This window comes from Microcaecilia unicolor, chromosome 7 (genome assembly GCF_901765095.1).
Source record: "Microcaecilia unicolor chromosome 7, aMicUni1.1, whole genome shotgun sequence".
In the NCBI taxonomy this organism is placed as follows: Eukaryota; Metazoa; Chordata; class Amphibia; order Gymnophiona; family Siphonopidae; genus Microcaecilia; species Microcaecilia unicolor.
Genome location: NC_044037.1, coordinates 100,668,758 through 100,684,428, shown reverse-complemented (window position 1 = coordinate 100,684,428; position 15,671 = coordinate 100,668,758). Strand labels below are relative to the sequence as shown.

The window sequence follows — 15,671 nt, the reverse complement described above, 5'->3', positions numbered from 1 at the left end:
CTTTTACTTAAGTACTTTGACTTAGTACTTTAAACACTTGCATTTAATTTTTTCTTATTTTTAATCAGGTCACGCCTTACGATTTTAAATTTTTATTTTAATAATTTAATTAAAGAGAAGATGCAATGCTGTACTCAAAAAAAGTTAATTTATAATGTCAGCAGTCCACACAAATGCATTCACTGTATGGTGATGTGATATCATGCGCTACTGACTTCTTATCAACAGGCTGTGATCAGGTCATCCACTACTACTACTACTACTACTACTACTTAACATTTCTAGAGCGCTACTAGGGTTACGCAGCGCTGTACAAATTAACGAATAAGGACGGTCCCTGCTCAGAAGAGCTTACAATCTAAAGGACGAAATGTCAAGTTGGGGTATATGAGATTTCCTGAGAAGAGATGTAGTGAGATGCTACTCAGATGCTCTTCACTAAGAACTTTGTATATTGTTTTATTTTCCCTGATAGACACAGAATTGGAAAGAAAACCTTACTAAATCAGGTCCTAATTAATAAAAGAGCCTCACATCACTGCTTCAGAAAGCTCCACATAACGTCACACACCAGCATTTGCGGTGGCGCACCCGTTTATTAAACCTTCTTGTCACAAGAGGGGGCTTTGGCACCGTTTGCATCCACTCCGTGGAGCGTATCTTTTCTTTCTCTCACCTCTGCGTTTCCCTGCCCGGTCCGCCTCTCTTGGCTTTCTTTCCTGCTCTTCTGCAGATTCCCTTCTTTTGTTCTGAAACGCTTTATTCCTTTCTTACCGTTCTCTGGCGTCTCAGCGTCACCTAGGCAACCGACCCGGTTGCGTCACGTGAGGGGGCGGATCCAGGAAGCAAACTGTAGACAGGACCAAAAACGGTGATTGGCTGCTGTAGTGAATCGGTGGGCGAGCTGAGTAGAAAGGGGAGGGGGTATGTCTGCTAAATGTTTTCTGTGTCTGGGCCAAGGAGGTTTGGTCTGTTTAGTGATTAAGAGTAGAGGATAGGAGCAAGGAGGTTAGATTGAGAACAGGAGACGGTACGAGGCTATCTAGCCCATGGGGTTGAAGGAAGCCAGTAGGAGGTGTTACAAGTACACTCAAAACAATAGCAAACGCCATTGAAAGCAATAGTAAAAGATTATTAGAAATAATGGACTGCCTAATGTATTGGTCCATCTGTAAAAGGCCAAAAGCTGTCCCAGCTGGATAGGCAGTGCCTTAAAGGTGGAGGACAAACTTTTTTTTAAACTTATTTTACAGTTTTTTAATTTATTTGAAAGCATCCCATATGTTGATATAAATGAAATAAAAACTGAATATCAATAAAAATAAAACAGCTTCAAAAATTATTGTAGCTGGTGGAAACAGCACTAATAAAGGCTGTATTTTGTGCTCATTTTTCTACACTGTTCTATACAATACAGTAATACATGGCCAAATTTCAGTGAGGATATCCTATTTACTGATGGGTTCATCTTAACTGTTGTAATCTGTGTGAAGAATAGTGTTATAAAGAATGGAAGTAAAATTAAACTCTCCTTTCATTGGGGCACATGGAATCACATCTTCAACTCATCTCTTTTGTACAAATGGATTATTCTGTTTTGAGCATGTTTCAGGGACAAGTGGTTTTCATAAGTCAAAATAATAAAAATAAATATTTTATTTCATGCAGATCTCTCGTTTGTTTAACTAAATGGGCGATAAGCCCCTAATGCAGTCCATTTGTTTTCTTATATTTTGTCCTTGTGATGACTTCTACACAGAGGCGTATCTGGACTCGGGCAGTAGGGGGGGCCAGAGTCAGAGGGAGGGGGCACATTTTAGCCCCCCCCCCCCCCCCCGCCGCCACCACCACCACTGATCCCCACCCGCCATTACCGATCCCGCCCGCCCGCCGCCAACGACTCTCTCCACTCCCCTCCCACTGCCAACCCTCCCCCGCTGCCGTCGCTTACCTTTGCTGGCGGGGGACCCCAACCCCCCGGCAGCCGAGGTACTCTCTTCCTTTGCAGGCTGCAAGTTGCAAAGCTTCCTGTTCTTCTGAGTCTGATGTCCTGCACGTACAACGCGCAGGACGTCAGACTCAGTTTCAAATTCTGAGTCTGACAGGATGTCAGACTTAGAAGAACAGGAAGCTTTGCAACTTGCAGCCTGCAACGGAAGAGATGACCTCGGCTGGCGGGGGTTGGGGTCCCCCGCCAGCAAAGATTGGCGATGGGTTGGCAGCGGGAGGAGGGGTGGAGAGGGTCGGCGGTAGGGGGGGTCCAGGCCAAAATCTGCAGGGGCCCAGGCCCCTGTGGCCCCACGCAGATATGCCCCTGCTTCTACTGTGACAAAAACTGGACATACATAAGTACATAAGTAATGCCACACTGGGAAAAGACCAAGGGTCCATCGAGCCCAGCATCCTGTCCATGACAGCGGCCAATCCAGGCCAAGGGCACCTGGCAAGCTTCCCAACTTACAAACATTCTATACATGTTATTCCTGGAATTGTGGATTTTTCCCAAGTCCATTTAGTAGTGGTTTATGGACTTGTCTTTTAGGAAACCGTCTAACCCCTTTTAAAACTCTACCAAGCTAATCGCCTTCACCACGTTCTCCAGCAACGAATTCCAGACTTTAATTATGCATTGGGGGAAGAAAACTTTTCTCTGATTTGTTTTAAATTTACTATACTGTAGTTTCATCGCATGCCCCCTAGTCTTAGTATTTTTGGAAAGCGTGAACAGACGCTTCACATCCACCTGTTCCACTCCATTCATTATTTTATATACCTCTATCATGTCTCCCCACAGCATAGCATCCAAAACTTATTAACATTATAATTGTGTTCACATTTGGGTAATAACTGAGAAAATGCTTTTGAAAACTGACTTAAAGAAGAAATAAATATATATCACAAAACTGGAAATTGTTGGCACATTTAGACTGACTGTAGACTTCTGCATGAAGGTAGCTGTCATGAAACGCCTAGCCACCCGCCTGGGGTTACCCCGTAGCCACTTATAGGGTCTATTGCAAGCACAGCTCAGGTCCGCCTGCACCTGCCGCTTGTGCTCTACACTAGCACCATCCTCCCACTGACTGGGTCACAACCGCTTCTGGGCGAATCTCCTGCTCTCAAATTATCCGCAGTGATTTCTAGGTTACTGGGGCCATACTTCCAGTGGTCCCACAGTTCCCAGAAAGCATTCATAGACCCAATACACAAAGCACCAGGATTCTTTATCAGTCCAGACAGGCAGAAGCAATAAACAGTTGTTTATTGTCTTTAAAAATATATTGAACAATGAACAAAAAATGTGCAAACAATAACAGGTAACTGAAATATAGATCAATTATAACACTAACAAAACAGTTGGTTACTTCCTAAAAAAGAACTTGGGGAGATCAGGACATATAGCTGCTCACCAGTTATCAAATCTCTCTCTCTCTCTCTCTCTCTCTCTCTCTCTCTCTCTCTCTCTCTTACACACACACACACACACACACAGGCTGACACTGGGGGGAAAAAACAGCACAGTTGAAATGTAAACAGCTCCTGGGCCAATCAGAGCCCAGTCCACAAGTTTGAGGGCATTCGCTTTTCTATAACAGTTTTAACATAATATATGCACTACCTACTGGCCAAACTAGAGAACTGCACTTCAGAATTAATTTAGGCAGTTTACAGGCTTAAAACACACTGTTCTGTCACAGTAGCTCTAACCTTATTATTTAATATCTTTCTTTTAAATAGTAGTAATAAACAATATTAAGTGCATTTTTATAATATACCACTGCATTCCACATAACAAAAGGAGCAAGTTCCCACAAACCATCTTTCTCTTTTGGTCTAGGCACAAGAAAAAAAAAGGATTTTAAATTATCCCAGGTTTCAACCTAATTTATGTTTAATGTGAGATATAACTGCCATAAATCACTTAACCCTCCATTGCCCCAGGTACAAATAAGTACCTGTATATAATATGTAAGCCACATTGAACCTGCTATGAGTGGGAAAGTGCGGGGTACAAATGTAACATAAAATAAAAATAAATAGATAGATAGATAGATAATGTTGAGTGTTGAGCACCTGATTCTCATAACATGATGTCTGTTTTAATGGCCCTTTAGCAGGAGAAAAAAATATCTCTGCATAAATATAACATATGGTAGGGTATCCCTATAACCAGCCCCTCCAAATGACACACTGATTACAATTTATAACAAATTAGGACTCTACCTATGCAAAGTTATTCTGTTATTATACTTCCTCTGTGTACATCCGTATGCTGCACAACCTGGTATGTTTGAAATTATAAGTGAGATTGCATAAAAATGCTACCAACAATAAAGAACGACAACATGCATGCAGTAGCTCATATGTTTGCTTGCTTTGTTTTGAGTGTACACAGAATGACGGCTGCGTGGGGAAGGGGAAACTTAGACTAACCTAAGTGGCTTCAACGTTTTGACATCATGCCATCTCCTGTTCTCAATCAAACTTCCTTGGATGGGAGACTAGGGAGGAAATCTTAGGCTATTTTGACAAGGGAGAATTAAGACCTTCCAGCTTTCATCGAAACATCTCACCAGTAATCAACAATATTTTAACCAGGGGCATAGCTACGTGGGGCCTTGGGGGCCTGGGCCCCCGTAGATTTGGCACTGGACCCCCCTGCCGATGACCCTCTCGACCCCCCCTCCCGCCGTCAACCCGTCGCCGTCTGCTACCTTTGCTGGCGGGGGACCCCAACCCCCGCCAGCTGAGGTCCTCTTCTTCCTTTGTTCTGTTTCTGAGTCTGACATCCTGCACGAACAGCGTGCAGGAAGTCAGACTCACAGAAACAGAACGAAGCCCTGCAGATCGCAAGGCTTCGTTCTGTTTCTGTGAGTCTGATGTCAGACTCAGAAACAGAACGAAGGAAGAAGAGGACCTCGACTGGCGGGGGTTGGGGTCCCCTGCCAGCAAAGGTAGCAGATGGCGATGGCGGGTTGACGGCGGGAGGGGGTTCGAGAGGGTCATCGGCAGGGGGGGGTCAAAGTTGTTGTTGGTGGTGGTGGTGGCGGCGGCAGCGGGGGGGGGTCGGCGGTGCTGGGGGGGGATAAATGTGCCCCCTCACCTCGGGCTCTGGACCCCCCTCCTGCCGAAGTCTGGCTACGCCCCTGATTTTAACTATGGTTGGTGCAGGGCTCCTACATTCAACATAAAAAAATGACAGTACTGGGGAGATTCCCAATCTTGTTCCATTCCAGATAAGTATAGTTTGGGATGGGCACGGGCAGGGCGAAGCTATCAACGTGTGGTACCATTATAAACCGTAGGTTTCATTGCATAAAATAGGAACTAAACTAAAATAGAATGAGATAGTGGTAACAATAATGGTAACCCATGTAGATAACTACACCACTTAATAGTTAATCAATTCTACTGTTGTCAATTGTGGTTCTTGTTCTTCATTGTCATTTATGTACCATATGTAAATAATGGACTGCCTTATTTAGATTGTCATTGATGTGATATTGTTCTGGAGTGAAACCACATGGTATGACTGCATTGAATAAAACCTTGCTAGCTGCCTTGTGGTTAATTTGTTTTTGTTATATTTAATGCTCACACTCCCCGAGATGTTCTGTGTTAGTGACTGCCTAGTAGCCAAGTTTAGTATGCAAATGCTTAAGATGACCGCAGTCCTTCAAGGACAGGCAGCAAAGAAGAGATTTTTGAAGGTATGGGATCCCTGTTTGGCAACCTGATCATTGAGAGTCTGTCCTGTTATCTTAAATGACTTGGTTGTGTCATAACTGCAGGACCTGGATGAAGTTGCTTTCTTACTGGTTGGGAGCACAAGGGTTTGGGGAACTTATAGACTATCAAGTGATCATGAATGGGACTTGTGTTATTCCTTGATGTGTATTTTAGCACACTCTTTGTATAGGGAGATTGGGTGGTGTATGTATGGGGTGGGGGGTATGTAATAGAAAAATTGGTCTTTTTTTTCATCATTTGTTTGTTGTTGTGCTTATGTTCTAATTGAGTATTTGCTACCTTGTATATTGAAACAGACCTACCAGTGTCCTGCATTCAGCAGGAGATTCCCGCTTTGGCGAGTTATCTCCCTCATTCCCGCCAAAGCAGGAAACTCTCCCATTGAAACACTTCCTGGCTGCCACCACTGCTGCTGCTTCTCCCAATAAGTAGCAGCAGACACAGCAAAACAACAAAAAATGCAAGCAGGGGGCCAAGGCAGCAGCCTTCAGGCATGCGCTGCGCTGTCGGCTCTGCTGGTCTTCTGCTCCCGGAATGGGAAGTTGATGTTAGCAGGGCCGGAGGACAGGCTGAGACAACAGCACATGCCTGAAGGCTGCTCCTGCGGCACAGCACTTGCATTTTTTGTTGTTTTGCTGTGGCTGCTGCTGCTCATGGGAAGAAGCAGCAGTGGCCAGGAAACAGATACTGGGTGGAAGGGGAAGGATGTGGAGAGGTAGGCAGGAGGTGCTGAAAGAGAGAAGAGGGGAGAAAATGGTAGAAAAGTGGGGAGCTGGATGGAAGAGGGGTACAGAGAGATGAGTGAAAGATGAGGAAAGAAAGAGGGGACATGGAAAAGGGCAAGAGAGAGAGAAACTGCTGGGGAGAAAGGGGGAGACCATGGATGGATGGATGGAAAGAGAAAGACGGGAGAGAAAAAAGGAAGGTGCTGGATGGAAGGGTAGGGTGAGAAAGAGGAGAGACATGGGAGAGAGAGGGGACATGCTGAATGGAAAAGGGGGGGAGAGACTGGATGGAAGGATTAGGAGAGAGGGTAGATGTTGGATGGAAGGATGGGGAGAGAAGGAGGGAAGGCGCTTGATGGGTAAGGAGAGGGAGAGGAAACACTGGCTAGAAGAATGCAGAGAGAAAGGGGAGACACTGGAAGGATGGGGAGAGAAAGAGGGCAGCTGCTAGATGGAAAGGGGGAGAGGATAGAGTTAGAGAAAAATTGGAGAATAAGAGGAAGGGGCATGGGGAGAACAAAGGTGAGTAAAAGATGAAAAGCCATAGGTAGATGAATTAAAAAGAGAGAAATAAAAGACTGGAAAAGCCATAAGTAGATGAAGTAAAAAGGGAAATTAAAGACTGGATAGTAAGAATGAATTAAACCTGGACAGAGAGAGGCAGAAAAATAAATTGAAGGGATCAACACAATTAGAAAAAGTAAATGGACAGACAACAAAGGTACAGTGTTAAGAAAATTTCATTAATATACTCACGAATCCCAAGAGTTCAAACAGACTTAAACAGAAACAGCTTTATTCTCTTGCAAGGAGACAAAAATCCAACATCAGTCAGAAAGTTGTCTGACTCAACCCCCCCCCCCCCCCCCCCCGCTCTTATAAACCTTTCTCCTAAAATGCCTACATGCAGTTCCACAGTGTCTTGTGTGTATGTCATCATAAAAACATTTTAACATGTTACAGTTCTAGACTGTTAGTAAGGTAGCCGGCCAAAAGAATATCTAAGAACATTCAGTTCTATTTGCAGTTCACATAGAGCTGAATCTACATTTACTTAGAAATTGTAAGAATGATTAACCCTATATTAACAGAATATTTTCTCTATATTTCCCTCCTGTTTATCATTGTTACATATGTTTACTCAAATCTCTAAGATAGATTCCTCTCCAAGACTCTTTCTTTTAGTCCTGGAAATTCATGCAGTGTTGAGATTATTATATGCCAATGGAAGCTATGTAGTCTCTAGAGGAAGCCCGGCTATCGTCATCATCAGGCTCTTCATGCTGGTACATAGTCTTAGTTAGGGTCACATCAATTAGTCTTTGGAGTAGGCTGCAAATACATGGAATGCAGCAGCATCCACATGTTACCAATATGGCTGCAGCCACAGCAACCGTAGGTCAATACTGAAGTAATCAGGCCACTCCAATTCCTAAACCAATCTTCCATCCATTTGGTGAATGGGTCATCAAAGCCTGAATTTTCCGACAGTTCTTTTGACAAGGCTGTCAGTCCAGCCAATGCCTTGGTAATACTCCCATCGGGAGCTGTATTGTTTGGAATATATGTACAACAAAATTCTCTAAACATCTGGCAGACTCCACCTTTCTCCGCCAGTAGCATGTCTAGTGCCAGTCGATTCTGCCACGCCATCATTTAAGTGGCATCCAGCTGCTCAGCAATTCCTTTCACAGCATCTTGAGTGTAGTTAACAAACCTCTGTTGGTTGTAATAGATATAGTTGATCCAATCCACATTTTTATTAACTGTTACCCACCAGAAGAGGAAGGACTCAAATCCCTCAGTAACCTGGTTCCTTGCCTTGAACTCATTGGGTACCCCTCGAGGCACCCCAATGTCATCCACATACACATGTGGGTCGAATGATCTGCCAGGTGTCACTGCTCTCTTTATTCTATGTGGAATTGATTTTGGCAGTTCCAGTGCTCCTGTGGGTAACATATAAAACGGCATGACAACTTGTATTAATGCACACTCCCCGTGCCACATCTGTGGGAGATGGGGGTCTAAGATAGAGATCCACACACATCCACCAGACATCAGCTTGCAATATGAGTCTGGTAGTGGCTTTAGATTATGTCACTTTCCTTGTCCTTCTATAGAAAAACTAGTTACCTGGGTATGAGGTTACCGTGGGTGGTCTAATTCTTCCTTTAGTGGGGGAGAAAAGGTGTACATAAGTACATAAGTATTGCCATACTGGGAAAGACCAAAGGTCCATCGAGCCCAGCATCCTGTTTCCAACAGTGGCCAATCCAGGTCACAAATACCCGGCAAGATCCCAAAAATGTACAAAACATTTTATACTGCTTATCCCAGAAATAGTGGATTTTCCCCAAGTCCATTTAATAACGGTCTATGGACTTTTCCTTTAGGAAGCCGTCCAAACCTTTTAAAAACTCTGCTAAGCTAACCGCCTTTACCACATTCTCTGGCAACAAATTCCAGAGTTTAATTACACGTTGAGTGAAGAAACATTTTCTACGATTCGTTTTAAATTTACTACATTGTAGCTTCATCGCATGCTCCCTAGTCCTAGTATTTTTGGAAAGTGTGAACAGACGCTTCACATTTACCCGTTCAACTCCACTCATTATTTTATAGACCTCTATCATATCTCCCCTCAGCCGCCTGTTCTCCAAGCTGAAGAGCCCTAGCCGCTGCAGCCTTTCCTCATAGAGAAGTCATCCCATCCCCTTTATCATTTCGTCGCCCTTTTCTGCACCTTTTCTAATTCGACTATATCTTTTTTTAGATGTGGCGACCAGAATTGATCACAATATTCGAGGTGCGGTCACACCATGGAGCGATACAAAGGCATTATAACATCCTCATTTTTGTTTTCCATTCCTTTCCTAATAATACCTAACATTCTATTTGCTTTCTTAGCCGCAGCAGTACACTGAGCAGAAGGTTTCAACGTATCATCAACAACAACACCTAGATTCCTTTCTTGGTCCCTGACTCCTAACGTGGAACCTTGCATGACGTAGCTATAATTTGGGTTCCTCTTTCCCACATGCATCACTTTGCACTTGCTCACATTAAACGTCATCTGCCATTTAGACGCCCAGTCTCCCAGTCTTGTAAGGTCCGCTTGTAATTTTTCACAATCCTCCCGTGATTTAATTACCTCACTAGTTACTCCCATCTCTAGGTTATTTATAAATATGTTAAAAAGCAGCAGGCCCAGCACAGAGCCCTGGGGAACCCCACTTACTACCCTTCTCCATAGAGAATACTGACCATTTAACCTTACTCTCTGTTTTCTATCTTTTAACCAGTTTTTAATCCACAATAGAACACTACATTATAAGGCAGGTGCCACAGGGTTGATAACTGCTGTTATATAGCTGGACCATGCACTGCAATCCCTCAGGATCATCAGGACTCAATCTGAAGGGTATGGTCCCCAAGGAAGGTCTTGCCAAGGAAGGTCTTGCCTTAGCACATGCCACACAGTCAGACTTGTTTATTTTTCCGGTAGTATAGATTACCCATGCCATTCATTTGTTGTTTTTTTTCCTGGTAACCTGTTTCAAGTTACAGTTTTCCTTCAATGGTCAGATTTTCAAATCTGATCATTTTAGGCAGGGAAAGTCCACAGTTCTCTCGAGAAATATTTCTCTCCAATATTTCGATAAAGAAGTGTCCAATGGGATCAGTCCCGGAGATGTATGCTCCCACAGCATATAAACGTTCATCTGCCTTCCGGGGTGTTTGTAAAGTAATCAGTAGTTTATTGCAGTTTGTTTCATCAGTACATTCGGACACTGCTTTTTTTTATGATGGAAAATCTGCTTTGGATCTCAGTATCCTTTGAGTAGTGCTCGAGCTGCCCCAACTCGGCGTCTTTCTCGAATAAATTCCCCCTGCATCCAATCAAAGTGGTCTTGGGAATTATTCCCTTTCTGGTCTCCAGGATTTGATGTTCTTTTAACTGCGTCTATGAACTGGAGTAGGAGGATGATAAGAGCTATATCACAGATGTTTCCTAGGACCAACCTGATTGTTCACTGTCTGTCAGTCAAGGTCCTAATTGTTCTCCTCCTTTCCAGTCATCCGAAGGGACTCCAAACTGTTGTCTCAGTAAATTCTTCATGTGGGTTGTCTGGATCAGATGTTAAGGCCTCCATTTCGACCCTAAATTCTCGCTTGGGTTGTTGTTTTCTTCACCGGGTTTGAGATGAGGGTTCCCATTGAAGCACCTCCCCTTCGCAGCCGGGCTTACCCTTGCGAGAAGCTGGTCTACTCTGGTTGCCTAATCTCAGCTCCTGGTTCTGCTACCTTCTTGCAGTGTGATAGGTGTACCCAGGTACTTCCTTCAGCTATTTTTACAGCTGTGGGGGTACTCAGGAGTACTTGGTATGGACCTTCCCAGAGGGGTGAAGCCCAATTTTCCCTCTTGATGACCTTGATTAGGACCCAGTCTCCTGCTTGGAACTTTCCAAGTTCAATAAGTTCAAGATCTGTAGACTGAAGAGCACTACTGACCAACAACAGAAAATGAAAAACAGTCAGAATGGAAGCAGTAAAGGGATGCCCCCCCCCCCCCCCCAGTGGGTGTTGTGTGTGAACAATTTCAAACAGCTCAAAACTATCTCCCCTTTGCCTATAGAAGAACTAAGGGTGTCAGTCTCTATCTAGTATCTTATATGAGATCAGCCAAAAGTGTACCAATTCTCCAGTGTTAGGACTAGGTAATGGTATGCTTCCCTGTTCAAGTTTAAGTAAACCAATCCCATAGAGGTCGATTGTTTCTAAAGTAAGAGTCCTGGGGCCTGTGGTTCAACTGTCAAGTAAAGGTTCACACAATATATGAAACCTGATGTAAGGACTCCAGGCAATGTTATCATCAGGACCAGGATCCCAACTCAAAACAGACATGAGAGGGTTAACATGTTATAGCAGTTCTTTCACAAATGTTGGAGTAATATAAAATGTAAATCCTCTTTTTATCAACAAAACTGTTGCTAGCAAGGCAGTGAGAATAATAACAAAAGTGAAATAAATTTATATATTGCATTTGTATCCCACATTTTCCCACCTATTTGCAGGCTCAATGTGGCTTACATAGTTTTGTAATGACATTGTCATTCCAGGATATCAGATACAATTAGTAATGTGTAGAGATTAAGTAAGGGGAAGAAGAAGGAAGTGATTGGGCGGGTAAGTATAGAAGGTGGACTTTCATGACTGGATGGGTTGGTGAGGTGGATTGTTGGGGCTATAGGTTCTCTTTGTAGGCCTTGTTGAAGAAATATGTCTTCAGAGATTTGCGAAAGTTAGTTATTTCGTCAATTGTTTTCAAGTCTATAGGTAATGCATTCCATAACTGCGTGCTCATGTAAGAGAAGGTAGTGGCATGCATCAGCTTGTATTTTAGACCTTTACAGCTGGGGAAGTGCAGATTGAGAAATTTGCGGGAAGATCTTGTGGTGTTTCTGGGAGGTAGGTCCACAAGGTTTAGCATGTAGATTGGGGCGTCTGCGTGAATGATTTTGTGTACAATCGTGCAGATCTTGAACGCAATGCGTTCCTTAAGTGGGAGCCAGTGAAGTTTCTCTCTTAGGGGTTTTGCACTTTCATATTTAGTTTTTCCAGATATGAGTTGGGCGGCAGTATGGTTTTGCAGCTTCACAGCAGCGGCTGATAAAGCCTCAATTTGGAAACATCCAAAGTAAATAGGATCCTTCTAAGTTTTGTGTGTGCAGGATCTTCAAACTGATCTGGAATGACATTAGACAGAAAAACTTCTTTGTTAGTTAACATTCTCTTCATATATGTTGCCAGTGATTCCTCAGCCTCCTCATGACTCTTTTTCAATGAGGCAAACTGAGGGATCACATACTGCCTTCCAAACAAAATTTCAAAGGGAGTCAATCCTGTCCTCCCTGCTGGTGTCATATGCATATACAAGGTACAACTAAAAAAAAAAATTCTTTCCAGTTTCTGCCATTATCTTTCTCAATCTGCTTTTGAAGATTCCATTGTGTCTTTCCACCAGTCCTGCTGACTGGAGGTGGTAGGCACAATGGCTCCTCAGGTCAATGGCCAATTGTTTCCCTAACAGAGAAATAATGGAGTTTACAAAGTGGGGGCCACTGTCACTATAAATTCTTTCTGGAATGCCATACCGTGGTATGACTTCTTTTATCAAAGCTTTAGCCACTGTCAGGGCATCAGCTGTCTTACTTGGGAACGTTTCTACCTATTTGGAAAACATATCAATGATTATTAAGCAACATTTCTTGTTTTCACATTTATTCAATTCAATAAAATCCATACATAAGTACTGAAATGGGTAATTTGGATGAGGGAAGGTGCCCACTCGGGGTCTAAGTCTTCCCTGAAAATTGTGCTTAGCACAAAGCATACATTGTGAACAGAAAATTTTAGAGTACTGTGAAAACCCGTATGCTGTGAATATTCTGTTACCATCCCTCCTGTTGAGACATGGCTTAGCCCATGGCTCACTATTGCAACATAATATGGAAGGATAAGATTAGAAACAAAAGCATTTTCTGGTAACAACATTTTTTAAATTCTGTGGTAATATAATTTGTTTTCTATAAACAGACAATTAACAGTTAAAATAAAACAGCACATAGCTTATTATGTGAACAGAAACATTATAAAACAGGAAACAATCAGTTGCTTTAGTAAGGTTTATGAACTGAGTAAAGGAATTAACATATGAGTTTACCCCTAGTAAACAGAAAGATATCATTATAATTCAAAATGCAACATCTCTCTATATAAAATGCACCTCCAACAATCAGCACGGATTCCAGCCACTGGTCCTGCATATCTTTCAAAGCGACCCCTCCCTCCACCAGGAGAGTAGTCTTTTTAGTCTCAGCCATGACTAACGCATCCACTTTAGGCATCCCAAAGAGTGCCAACTGACTTTCACTCAGAGGGTAAAGATGACACATGGCCCTGGCCACCTTCAAGGGACCATCAGGGTCAGACCATTGAGCTGAAGTAAGCTCTTGGATGGAAGCATGCACAGGAAAAGCCCGAGACAGCTTCTTAGTACAAGCCATCCTAGGATTAATAGAAGTGGCAGTGCCCTCGTCAGGATCTTCAATACAAAGAGCCTGTAAGGCATCAGAAATGAGAGCTGGCAGCTCATCGCGGTGGAAAATCTGAACCGCTTTAGGGTCATCCAACTCCTGTGGCAAGCAGCCACCCTCGTCTGTTTTTGTATAACTGAAATGTGCCTATCTCATGATTTTAAGCAGATGCTCACACCTGGTTATTAAAAAAAGGTGAAATCTACCATGATAAAGATTTACATTTATGTTTTGCATTGTAGGGAGTCTAATTGTGAAGCAGATGGATGACAATTCCCATTAATTTTTGGGTAATTCTATGTCAAAGGTTACAGAGATTCTTACTATGTGAAAGCTTACAGAGATGTTTATATTGTAAAGGTTTTTAGCTGTTAATGTGCCAGTTGGATGCACTGTTTAACAGTACATATTGTGAAAAGTCACATGGCACAATATCTACAAAGTACACTGTACGTTGGCTAGAGGGTCTGAGTACGTGAATATAGATATATGGACGTATGTGGAAGTGTTTGAACAGGGAAGTGTATATGCATTATGATATACTCTTTTGCGACAGGCTAGAATAACAATTGATTTTAACTTTAACCAGAAATGCATAAAGTATAAACCTGAGAACAGTATTGAGCTGATGCCATTTTGTTCAAGAACAGGCCAGACATTAGATTGTTTCACTTGTTGGAAACTGTGACCTTTATGACCTCAGGCTTATAAACAACTATGAAGTCCTCATTGCTCTGCTCTGCTTACTTGATTTATTGTTTTCACTGTAAGTTGGCACCTTTCAGAAGCATGATGTTACCTTCTATGTGACACTCTAATTACAAATGTACAAATATCAGCCTGACCAGCTGGTATATAAGAAGAATTTCACCCAATCTATACGGGACCGTATATAGTATCCAAACAGTGATACCTACAGCTGCATCACTGGAAGGAGACTTTAGTTGGATTTATTTGTGTAATTTCCATTTACTGGATGAACTGTTAAATTCTACTCCAGCATTTAAACTGTTGGTCTGATTGCAGGAGTGTTGCTTTTTTGTATAATCTTAAATTACTAGTAAAAAAAGGCCCGTTTCCAAAACAAATGAAACGGGCTGTGAGAAGCAGAGAAGCCACAGAGCCCAGAATGCAGGGGGGAAGAGAGAAAAGCCAGAGTGGAAAAACTACAGATCCCAGAATGCATTGTGGGAGGGGCGGAGGCAGGAGCGTAGAGAACACAGATTTCAGACTGCCTGGAAGAATAGGAGAGAGGAGGACAAACGAGTACCTGAGCTGCAGGAGAGGAAAGGAGAGCGGGCTGATTGGGAGATGGAATCAGCTGAGGAGAGGGTGGAACACCTGAGGGAGGGGGTGGAGAATGAGGGGATGGAATGGGAGGAGTTGGAGCAGGTAGGAGGAGAAGGTGTGGAAGAGGAAATGGAGGTGGGAGAGGAAGTGGCTGGGGAAGAAGAGTGACTTCTAGAGGAGCCCAAAAGTATCAGAGAAGAATAATAGTCAGGAGAGATCCAGCGGGTGGTTGTCAAGAGGTAAAGTGTTGACAAGTGAGGGTGGTGGATCTTTAAAAGCCTGGCTAAGCTGTGCTGGGGAAAAAAGCCTAGCTAAGCTGAACGGTTTTGAGGCCTTGCTGAAGAGGGCGTTGTTGGAAAGCCTGGCTAGCCGAACTGTGTTTAAAGCCTGGCTAGCAGAACTGGGTTTAAAGCCTAGCTAAGTTGAACTGTTTGAGGCCTTGCTGAAGAGGGCGGGGTGGGGAAGCCTGGCTAGCCGAACTGTGTTTGAAGCCTGGCTAGCAGAACTGTGTTCAAAGCCTGACTAGCTGAACTTTGTTGGAAGGCCGGGCTAGCCGAACTGTGTTTGAAGCCTGGCTAGCAGAACTGTGTTTAAAGTCTGGCTAGCCGAACTGTGTTTAAAGTCTGGCTAGCCGAACTGTGTTTGAAGCCTGGCTAGCAGAACTGTGTTTAAAGTCTGGCTAGCTGAACTTTGTTTAAAAGACTGGCAAGCTGAACTGTGTTGCACCGCCTTGCTAGCGGAACTGTGTGGCAGTGAGAGCGAACTGCACGGACGAGTGTGGAGTCGGAAGCGGACAGCACGGATA

At 43.4% G+C, this 15,671-nt stretch overlaps 1 protein-coding gene across 1 annotated transcript in view; it reads right to left on the bottom strand.

Moving 5' to 3' along the window:
• Positions 1-750, bottom strand: part of LOC115474505 (WD repeat-containing protein wdr-5.3-like) — a 55,613-nt gene extending 54,863 nt beyond the window's left edge. Inside the window, exon 1 of the mRNA XM_030209993.1 lies at positions 677-750. The gene's annotated coding sequence lies outside the window, so the exon portion shown is untranslated. The remainder of the gene's footprint in view (positions 1-676) is intronic.
• Positions 751-15,671: the final 14,921 nt, after the last annotated feature.